Consider the following 10,191-nt stretch of genomic DNA (forward strand, 5'->3'; position numbering starts at 1 on the left):
CAGATCATTGCTTTCGATGACTTCTCAGCAGGGTCCAAAAGGAGGCATAGAGGATCGTTCTTCAGGAGGTCTGCCGACTGTTGGTCCTTCGGGGTAATAATGAATTCCCCTTTCAGATTCGGTCGGGCTTGGAGTTGTGCTTTAGGGTATTTTTTCTCAAGTGCTAGGACGGCCGCATACGATGTCTGGTGTTCTTGGGAAGTTGCTTTGAATTTAGGGAGTGCCTGAGTCGTCATGGTAGGTGCTGGAGGCGTCAAAGGTTTAGGAAGGTCGATGACATTATTTAGGGCTTTTTTCCGTTTCTTCTGGACTTTCTGGAAGCCCTGATCGTCGAGGAGGGGCGGTTCCCCTTGCTGGGAGCCAGGAGAGGACGGCCGCTTCTCTGCCATCGTCTTGAGTCGACAAAGCGAGCTGCTAGATTATGTAATGGCCAATAGTATTGCGCAAGGATGACGTAACGTAAAACGTTGATACAAATATGAGCCTACATGCGTTTTGTGACGTCATGAGGACGGAAAGGTAGTACAATTGCCAGATACCTAGTTTTAAATATTTACAAAAGACTATAGTGAAACATAAAATAAGACAAATAAATAAATAAGTTAACAGAAATTATATCAAAAGTTGAAAGTAAGTTATTATATACAAATTTACATAAATATATATTAATTACATATATGTTTAATTAACAAAATGTCAGTGTGCGCTCCTGTCCGCGTGTGGTAGTGGTCTTGTGCCACGCGGAAGGGCTGCCCTCCTACACGAGGGCAAAGATCGGTCTGCCTCGCGTTGGATGTTAAGGTTTGGGCGTTGCGTGGCGATGCTGACGGCTTCTGATATCAATAAACGATTGTAGTTGCCTTCCTTGTGGATTATTTTGGTGTTTGTGAGAAGTTCTTGCAAGGATGGTTTTTTATTGTGGGTATCCACAAAGTGCTGGTGAATAGCACCTTGGTTTCTGCGGGCCTGCATGCGACGTTTGAGTGTAGTTTTTGTGTGTCCGATATAGCATTTTTGACTGACCATTGCTCGTCAGCACAGACAAACTTGTAAACTATATCAGATTCAACCTCTTTCTCCGTCGATGGAGCCGTACTATTTTTCATTACCAGTGAGGCCGTAAGATTTGGCTTGCAGTAAATTCTTGCTGTTATTTTGTTATATGGTGCTGGGGGGTGGTTCCTCTTCGCAGTATACCAAGGAGGGCTTTCCTTTCGTCTTCGTGGTGTTTGTTGTATGATATCTGATGGTATATCACTATTTCTTTGTCTTTGTCTGTGTTGTCCCTCGGGGTCGGGTTTTGGAAAAGCCTCTAATCTCTTTTTGACAACTTGCTGGTCATGTCATCTGGGTAGCCGTTATTTGTGAGCAGCTGTTGAACTCTGTTAATTTCTTCGTTCGTCGCTTTCCACGTCGAACAGTGTGTTAAGGCACGTTTTATATATGCATTTACCACAGACCGTTTATATGCATCAGGGCATTCTCCTCTAGCTTTAAGCCTCTCCCAGCATCTGTCTTTTTAGTGTATACGGTGGTATTGTATTTGTTGTTTTTCTGGGTCACAAGTACGTCCAAGAAGGGGAGCATTTTCTCATACTTTTTTCTACCGTAAAATTCAATGTAGAATTTGCTCGGAGTTTATTCACTAATTCATCTATGTCATTTTCGCCCTTTGTTGTGATAAAGATATCATCAATATATCTCCCATAGATTCTGGGTTTGGGGTGTTCTTCAAAAGTGACCTCTTCTGTGTGTGCCATGTATGCGTTTGCAAAAAGAACCCCAAGGGGGGAACCCATGCTACGCCGTCCTTTTGCCGATATATTTCGCCCCTATGTGAGAGGAATGGGGCTTCCTTTGTACATGCTTCTAGCATCTCTTTTAAGATCTTTTCGGGTATCGGTAATGGTTGGTTTTTTCAGACCGGTATATCTTGTTCATGATGATTTGTATTGTTTCATCCACTGGTACGTTAGTAAATAAACTTTCGATGTACTCTGATAATCGCATAGAATGAAGATTAACATGATAAAAATCATATTTTAACTGATAAAAAATTTCATATATGAATTGATATAAAATTATTAATGTTTATGCTGATTGATTCGTTGATTTTTATGCTGTTATATACCTGCGGATATTGTTAAGATAAAAGGTAACTGATTGATTATAGGCTACCTGATTTGTTTATACATATGTATATGGATTCATATCATTATGATTAATATATGTGCACTTTTAAATAGATTCCATTGCGTACACGCAAAGATATATTTCGATTCTGTTATTTATTATCATTTATATAATAGATTCCTATTGCGTACACGCAAAGATATATTTCGATTCCGTTATTTATGATCATTTATATATAGATTCCTTGTGCGTACACGCAAAAAATATATTTTCGATTCTGTTATTTATGATCATTTATATATATGATACATGATGCTTTATATATATAGGATACATGACCGAGGCTATACTACTTCACATTTAACTAGCTTTCGAACAACTTTTCGTCCATTACACAGTTCCAGACAACCACCTATAGCCAAATGAAACGGCCTATTTCACAGGGTTAAAACAAGGGGAAAATTTGCCTGGGCGGGTCCAACGTTCTATTTTGCGCTCATACTTATTCTCTGCATCCTAAGCTACACGATTACGTTCGCGATGAATAAAAAAACATCCCCAGCACGAGTCCTTCGCCAGCAAAGTAGAGTTGAATATCCTTCGGGTCGTAATTGTCGGAAGTATGTCCCTTTTGTAGTCGATTCCGACAGCCGCCGGAGCGTTCCGCATTAAAACGAGATTAACGACGAGATACGGTGTCGGTCGAAGAAGTCCATGATGGTGCTTATTCCTTTCACATTGTAGGCGGTTTGTTACTCGACTGCCGTCGTCCGCAGCGACGAACGATTTTTTGAAGTTGCGATGTGAAACTCTCGTACTGCAAGGATACTGTAACAGGTTCCATTAATCAACCTGCAAGTGAAATTATATTTGTCACAAGGGCAAAGTAAATTCAGACGACATCCAAATACAGGGGGGGGAGGGGAGAGAGCCATTTAGACCAGACTTAACCCACATGAATTCGCCGATATTTTGGAATTCAAAAGAGAGCTGTACAAACTTTTTTATCCATGGCATTAATAATGAGTGAACCTATCCAGTCTATGATGACTTGTAAAAATATCCATATTATATAAATAGATATCATTACGAATCTCAAAGAAAATTCGATATTACTGGTAGTAAGTTACTAGACAAAGAAGTGGAAAACGGAGCTATTTGTAAGATTGCCAGGCAACATAAGAGTCAAAGAGGAATATTAATCATGATTCTGTATTTTCTTTACGCTAACTGAAATTAAGTTGTGATAAATCTGATCCTATGTGCCCCTAACAAAAGTTTGCATATTCAATTTTCTCGCGCGCTTCCTCTGAGGTTAATGTTTAAAACTTTATTAATAGGTAGGAGATGCAACGAAAAAAACCCACTATGAACTAATTTCTAAATAAACTTTGGGTTTTCAAGAAAATGTGACATTTTCCCATGAAATGTTTTTTACTTGAATGTGATAGGCTAATGTTGCAAGTAAGTATTTCATATACATATCTTGATACTTCTAAATGTCTATGAGGTTCAGAAAAAATTAATTCATTTTGTTGTTATAGAAATTCTATTTGCTTATTTTGTTATTGCGCATACGGATAGACATGTCTGCCTTGCCATGAGAAGTTCGGGCTAAGCATTCCTTTCTCCAGCAACCTGCTTTGCAAGCGCGAGATGAAGCCTGTGTAAGCAGATTATTGAGGTTAAAAGGAACAAATACTGATACGGCAATGTTGACGTCGTCACTTGGCAGGAGATTGCTCTCAGCCAGCTAAGAGTTACGTTACTTGCTGTAATAAATACGACTTTAGGATAAATTTATTATCTTTTAATACTCGACCCACACAAAATTCTATATATATTATTAGCCCTGTATAAGATTCATATAGGATTATTTCATAGATAACATTTTCACTTCTAGACTTCCTGACTTTAAAATCTCTTTTATTTTATTTTATTTATTTATTTATTTATTTATTATTATTATTATTTTTTTTTTTTTTCATTGACTACGAATATAAATCACCGGGACAGACAATATGTCAGTAGGTTTTTGGATATGTGTTTGAACTTTTAGCTTATTTGTCATTACTAAAAGCGTTAAGTTAGAGTTCAAATCTTTACGCATATATATTTGGATATTTAATTAATCTATGGTTACGTTTTGCTTATTGATTTTATCGTGATTCCTTTTTATTATAATTTGTAACCCTTCTGACTTCTATGGAGTGTATTATATTGACTCCACTTGTATCCATTATTTATTTATTTTTTTATATTATTTATTTATATATTTTTTTATATATATTTGATAAATTAATGGTTGGCTTGAATATGTGGAAAAGTGTTCTAGCGGCGTACCGTATAAGGCTACTTGCGGCATCAATTCTATAGATACAAGATATAATGATAAAGGTATTTAAAACCGCGAGAACCGCTATAATCCAGTTCGGATCCAATATCACGAGTTGTAACTCGTAAGACATTGACACTTCCTATTTAATTATCCGTTATTCTACCAAAACCGATTGACTCTGGGTGATAAAATATATTACTGGTTTTCTTAATGGAAAGGAATTCACACAACGTGTTAAGGAGATTATTATTGATTTACACCACCCGAGTCACAGATTATTATGTGTTGAATTCCATATTTACTGATTTAGCACTCATAAATATTCCTAACGCACTCAATTGCGGTGTTTGTTTTTAGTGCTATTAATTCTATATAACGTGTCAAGGAACTATTAACACTAAGAAGTGTTTATTCCCTCTGTCAGACTCGTAATTCTGTTAATAATTCTACGTATATTCTTTCAAGGATTGATTTGGCACAGGATAGGCCCCTAAACTGACAGGTGTCTTAGTGTATCCCTTGTTTTCATGACACGTGTTACAATTAGTTATGTGCTTTTATAACTGTAAGCATTGTAGGCCAGTAAAAACAGTGATTTGGCTTTCTTTGACATAATAAGGAAACCCTGGATGACGGAATGCAACCAGTTTATGACGATTGGTATGAAAGAGATTATTATTACTACCTGGTCGTTAGTCATCTGCTGTGTTCTTCGGGTTTTTCCTCGTCACGGACTACAGATAATATTAACATTTGATTTACATTATTTTCTGATACACATACTTTAAATATACTTTTGCTTTAGGGTTTCTGCTCGAAGTGTTTATTGTTTTTGCTTAGCTGCTGACCCTGTTTCCGTTTTAGAAAGTGTTATTGTTTGGTGTTTATTGCTGCTGACTCTGTTTCGTTCGAAGTTTTTTATTGTTTGGGTTAGGTCTGTTGACTCTTGCTTTGTTCAGTTTGTAACAGTTCTGCGCTCCAACCCAGATATTCAATGCTCGCGATCTCTTGGGTTAAGGAATTTTCTGTTTAGATACGGTTTTAACAATAGGCACGGATGTTTCTATATCTTTTAGTCCAATTAATGGTTCTTTGCTGTATGGTGCGGGATTGCGGGATAATGCGTCAGCTATGATATTTGCTTTCCCAGGTAGATATCTTATCTTGGCTCCAAAGACCTGAATGATCATTTGTCACCGAGTTCCTTTTGGACTGTGATTAAAGCCTTTGAAAAACTCGGTAAGTGACTTATGCTCAGTGAGGACTTTAACAGGATAGCCGTAGATTATGAACTTGAAATGTACTAGTGAGTTAAAGATACCTAGCCCTTCCTTGCCTATTACTGCATATTTACTTTCAGAGGGCTTTAGTTTACGTGAATAAAAAGCTATAGGGAAGAACTGTTTATCATATTGCTGAAGTAGTACCCTCTTACCCCTTGGTCTAAGGCGTCTGTTACAATAAAAAAAATTCCTTATTTAAATCAGGGATTTTTAAGTTAAGTGAGCTGCATTATTCCGCTTTTAAGATATCGAACGCATGTTTGATGCTTTTTGTACCATAATAAATCTACGCTCTTCTTCGTAAAATCTGTTAAAGGAGCTGTCATGATTGAAGAGTTACATATTTACATACGATTGTAATACCCACTACAGCGCAAAAGTGCTGTATGCCCCCTTTTAAAGTTAATAGGTACCGGAAAGTGTTATGAATAGCCGACACCTTACCATGGACTACTTTAAGACCTTGACTAGACACATAAAACCTAGATAAACATGTTCGGTTTTTAAAAACTCACATTTAGATATTTTACTGAGATTATTTGTCTTTGTCTCTGTAGCACTAGCTCTTCTTATGTGAATGTACTTCTAAGGTATTAGAAAAGATTACAAGATCATCCATATAGGCATGTAGGTTATCCCTAAAAGTCTCCAAACACTATATAGTAATTGGGGCGCAACGTAAGCCAGGAGGCATACGTAAAAAATTGATAATGTCCCCTGAGTGTGCTGAAAACGGTGTATGAGGTACGATCACTTAGGTAATGGTATCAGGTAAAAGCCTTTAAGTAAGTCCAAGCTGGTGAAAAATTTATTTTAACCTAACAGAGATAAGATGTCGTCGGTACATGGCACTGGAAACTATCGGGAGTCGTTTCCTTGTTTAAGCGACAGAAATCTACGCAGATACGCCAAGTCTGATCTTTTATGGCATGACGTTTGAGGGGAAAAAATTTATATGGGCTTATGTAATTTCCTAATGACTCCTATTACTAACATTTTTCAACTTCGTCATTTATCTCTATTTTGAAATTTCATTGAGAGTCTACACGAAGGTACGTATATAGCTTTATGTTTGTCTTAGACCGTATTTTGTGTTAAATTACATCCGTTTTTTCCCAGAGATCACTCGCTAGTGGAGAAACTTCCTGGTATTCAGATAAAAGATAAAAAAAACTCTGCTGAATCACCTCTGCTTGAATGACTTTACGGATATTACTTTAGATAGATTAACAGAGAGATTCATCCACGACTGATTGGGCGGGATTAAAAGTTAGCAACAATAAAAAAATGCGATATTTATAACTTCCGTATTCACGATATGTATACGTTTGTGGATCACTAGATTAACTTGTTGCTGTGTCAACCGTGTCTAGGGCTTTTGTTCGCGGAAATCGTTATATTTCAGAGTGTCGGGAAGGATTAAAATTTCATTTCCCAGCAAAGTCTTTTTACACGCACTAAGACATTCGAGGGTGCATGCTTCTCGAGATTTTGCGTGCAAAGTGCGACTGCGGTTGTGGGAGAATTCTGTTGGGTCATTTGAACAATGTTACGATTTATGAGACAAATGTATAGTTCCTTTATATAAGTTATTATTTGATTAACTGTCTCATTTTTGTTCAAACGGATTTTAATATGTTTGAAGGTTTATAGGATTTCCCTTTGATAAACACGCCTTATTTTGCAGGATGTAAGATAATATTTGTATACCCCTAGATGAATCTTACAATTACACTACATACAGATCAAATGTTTTTTTGATAAACTATAGAGGTATCTGTAAGCGCTCGCTTATCCGGACTTCTCATTAGGGAAGTTCGAACAACAGACAGTGAGTCCGTAAATACAGGATATTACGTTTACTAAAGGAATAAACAAGATATTCTAATTTTTACTGCGCGTACAGTCGGGCTTTATCCACCACTACTTATAATAACTTATGTATTAAAAAAAAACGAAAAACCTGCTCTGGATTACTTTATACGGTTGTGTGTTTCATAGGAAAAATCCTTTTTAATTCAAAAAGATATTGGCATGTATGAACCAACATCGCTTTTCCCCACTCTGCTAGAGTCGCTTATTGTGTGGAATTTGCTATGCTTTGAACACTCGGCAGATTTGACTGACCTTGACCGCTTGACTAGGTGACACAGTCACCGAGTTTGCTTGTTTGATTCTGAACGGGCTACTGTTTCTATTTCTTTTTGTAATAATTAGGATCCTTCTCTTTATTACCATCGGCAAACGTATTGTGTGTTTTTAGCATTATGTTGCTGGTTACGTATAAAGCAATGAATGACGAACTATTAGGAACTGAGCGATTACTATTAAGACAAGTTATCACTACTGCATTCAATATTAACTGTTTGTACTTCATTCTTTGCTAAAATTTGAAATAGTGAGGGATCCTGGTCAGCGCATTTAGCCTGATGAAAGTTTTTTTTACAGACATGTTATTCCTTGCAATCCAGCCATATTTTTAACGTTAAGTTGAGTCATTGAGGTTCGATATTTTATATTACTCAATAAACTCAAGGCTAAAACTGTGATCGGGACTTTGCAAAGGAGCATTTATTGTCATGACCCGAAATAGTGTTACCTCTAATTATATAGATTTGTACGGGTGTTCCACTTGTTTTTGTGTGTAATCACTACGGTGCCTAACGACCCTATCCATGCATCTGTATAAATACAGACGTCCACTGCGTAAACGCATATTCACTGTTTAATATGATTTTGTTACATAGGGATTAGATCACCCAAAATTTGAATAAATTTAACACATAAGGGATTAATAATCACACCCAAAATGATAAAATTAACACAATATATGATTATGATATTTCAGTAGAACTTCTGGAAACAGACACTCAAAGATAAAAACTCGCAGTAGCGAAATCTCAATGATGTAGATAATTTCTGTAAAAAAGTAAGATTAAGAATGTCTCGTAACTTCAGCCACAGGAATAACGAAATTCGACCTGTAAAGGAAACACTCAAAGTTACTCCAAATGAATAAAAAATTGTACTTAGCTTGCTTTTGTAGGAAGTCACTTGTTTCCGATAACGACACACGGCCTTGGTCCTCCTTCTCTATTTAGCGATGACCTGGTTTGGCTTCAGTTTCCCCGTGCGCGTTGTTTCGATGATTCGAGCCCTTGAAAGATCCGATGCTGCAGACGCGTTCGGTTTGTTTCTTGAAGTGCCGGAAACGCTCACTAACGATGTTTTCTTGAATGATTTTAATGAGAGACGAAGCTTGCGTTGCCGTAGGAAAAGGACACGTCGGTTTTGTTTCTTGAAGTTATTCACTAAACGATGATACTAGGTTGCTTGAAGAATCTGCTGCTTTCGTCGTCGTTGACTTCATGATTTATTATTCTGGTTTTTTCTTCGTAGGACGTTGTAGAGTTCTTCTGGTACGCATGCCACCACGTTTAGGCTTGTGCCTTGTATGATAAGGCGCCCTATGAGGTAATGTTAGACTTGCGATAATCTTACGCTAAGTCGGTTGGTATTGCACTTCCATCTCAATGGAGTGTCTTGGGTTTGTAGATCACTTACGAAGTCGGGAGTATTTTCTTGTTTATGACGATGATGTGTTAAACTCATGGTGAGGAGGTTCTTGTAGAAAACACGAAGATACAAATATATATTCTTCTGAAGTTTTACATGCTGAAGATCAGATATGATTGTACAAGTCTTCTAATAACGATAGCTTGATCGCTTCTGCCAATGATGATGGCTAATCCTATTCCTCTACATGATAAAGCTTAGGTAAAGAGGTACAGGTCTTCTAATGACGATAGCTAACTCTGTTCTGCCTGTCTACCATCTCTGTTACAAGTTATGAAGGAACAGACAGTAGTTCGAACATATGAACATACAATCAGATGACATAGTTTCATACGAACACACAATCAAAATGAGACACGCTACAGATCACGTAGGCCGCTTGAGCTATAGGTCACGGTGTTTGTCTCAAGCAGGAAGCTTGGACTAAAGTTTATAAACAATTGAATGACTACAGGTGACGGCATGTTATCTTAGCCTATTTTAACTTTGTATAAAGTCATCTTTAGCGTCTCTAGTCTGATCACATTCCTGCAAGCAATCTGGTTGACCTCTTTAGTTTTAGTCTTTATATATATGACAACATTCCATATTTTTATTATGTAAACACTTACATATATACATACATACATATATATATATATATATATATATATATATATATATATATATATATATATATATATATATATATATATATATATATATAATATATATATATATATATATATACATATATATATATATATATATGTATATATACTGATTTTACAAAGAACAACATAGTCAAAAGAAGGCTTAATATACAAACTGACACTACAAGATTACCCATAAGGCGATTTTCACTCTACAGAAAGGAGGAGC

Source organism: Macrobrachium nipponense, chromosome 31 (assembly GCF_015104395.2).
Source record: "Macrobrachium nipponense isolate FS-2020 chromosome 31, ASM1510439v2, whole genome shotgun sequence".
Taxonomy (NCBI): Eukaryota; Metazoa; Arthropoda; class Malacostraca; order Decapoda; family Palaemonidae; genus Macrobrachium; species Macrobrachium nipponense.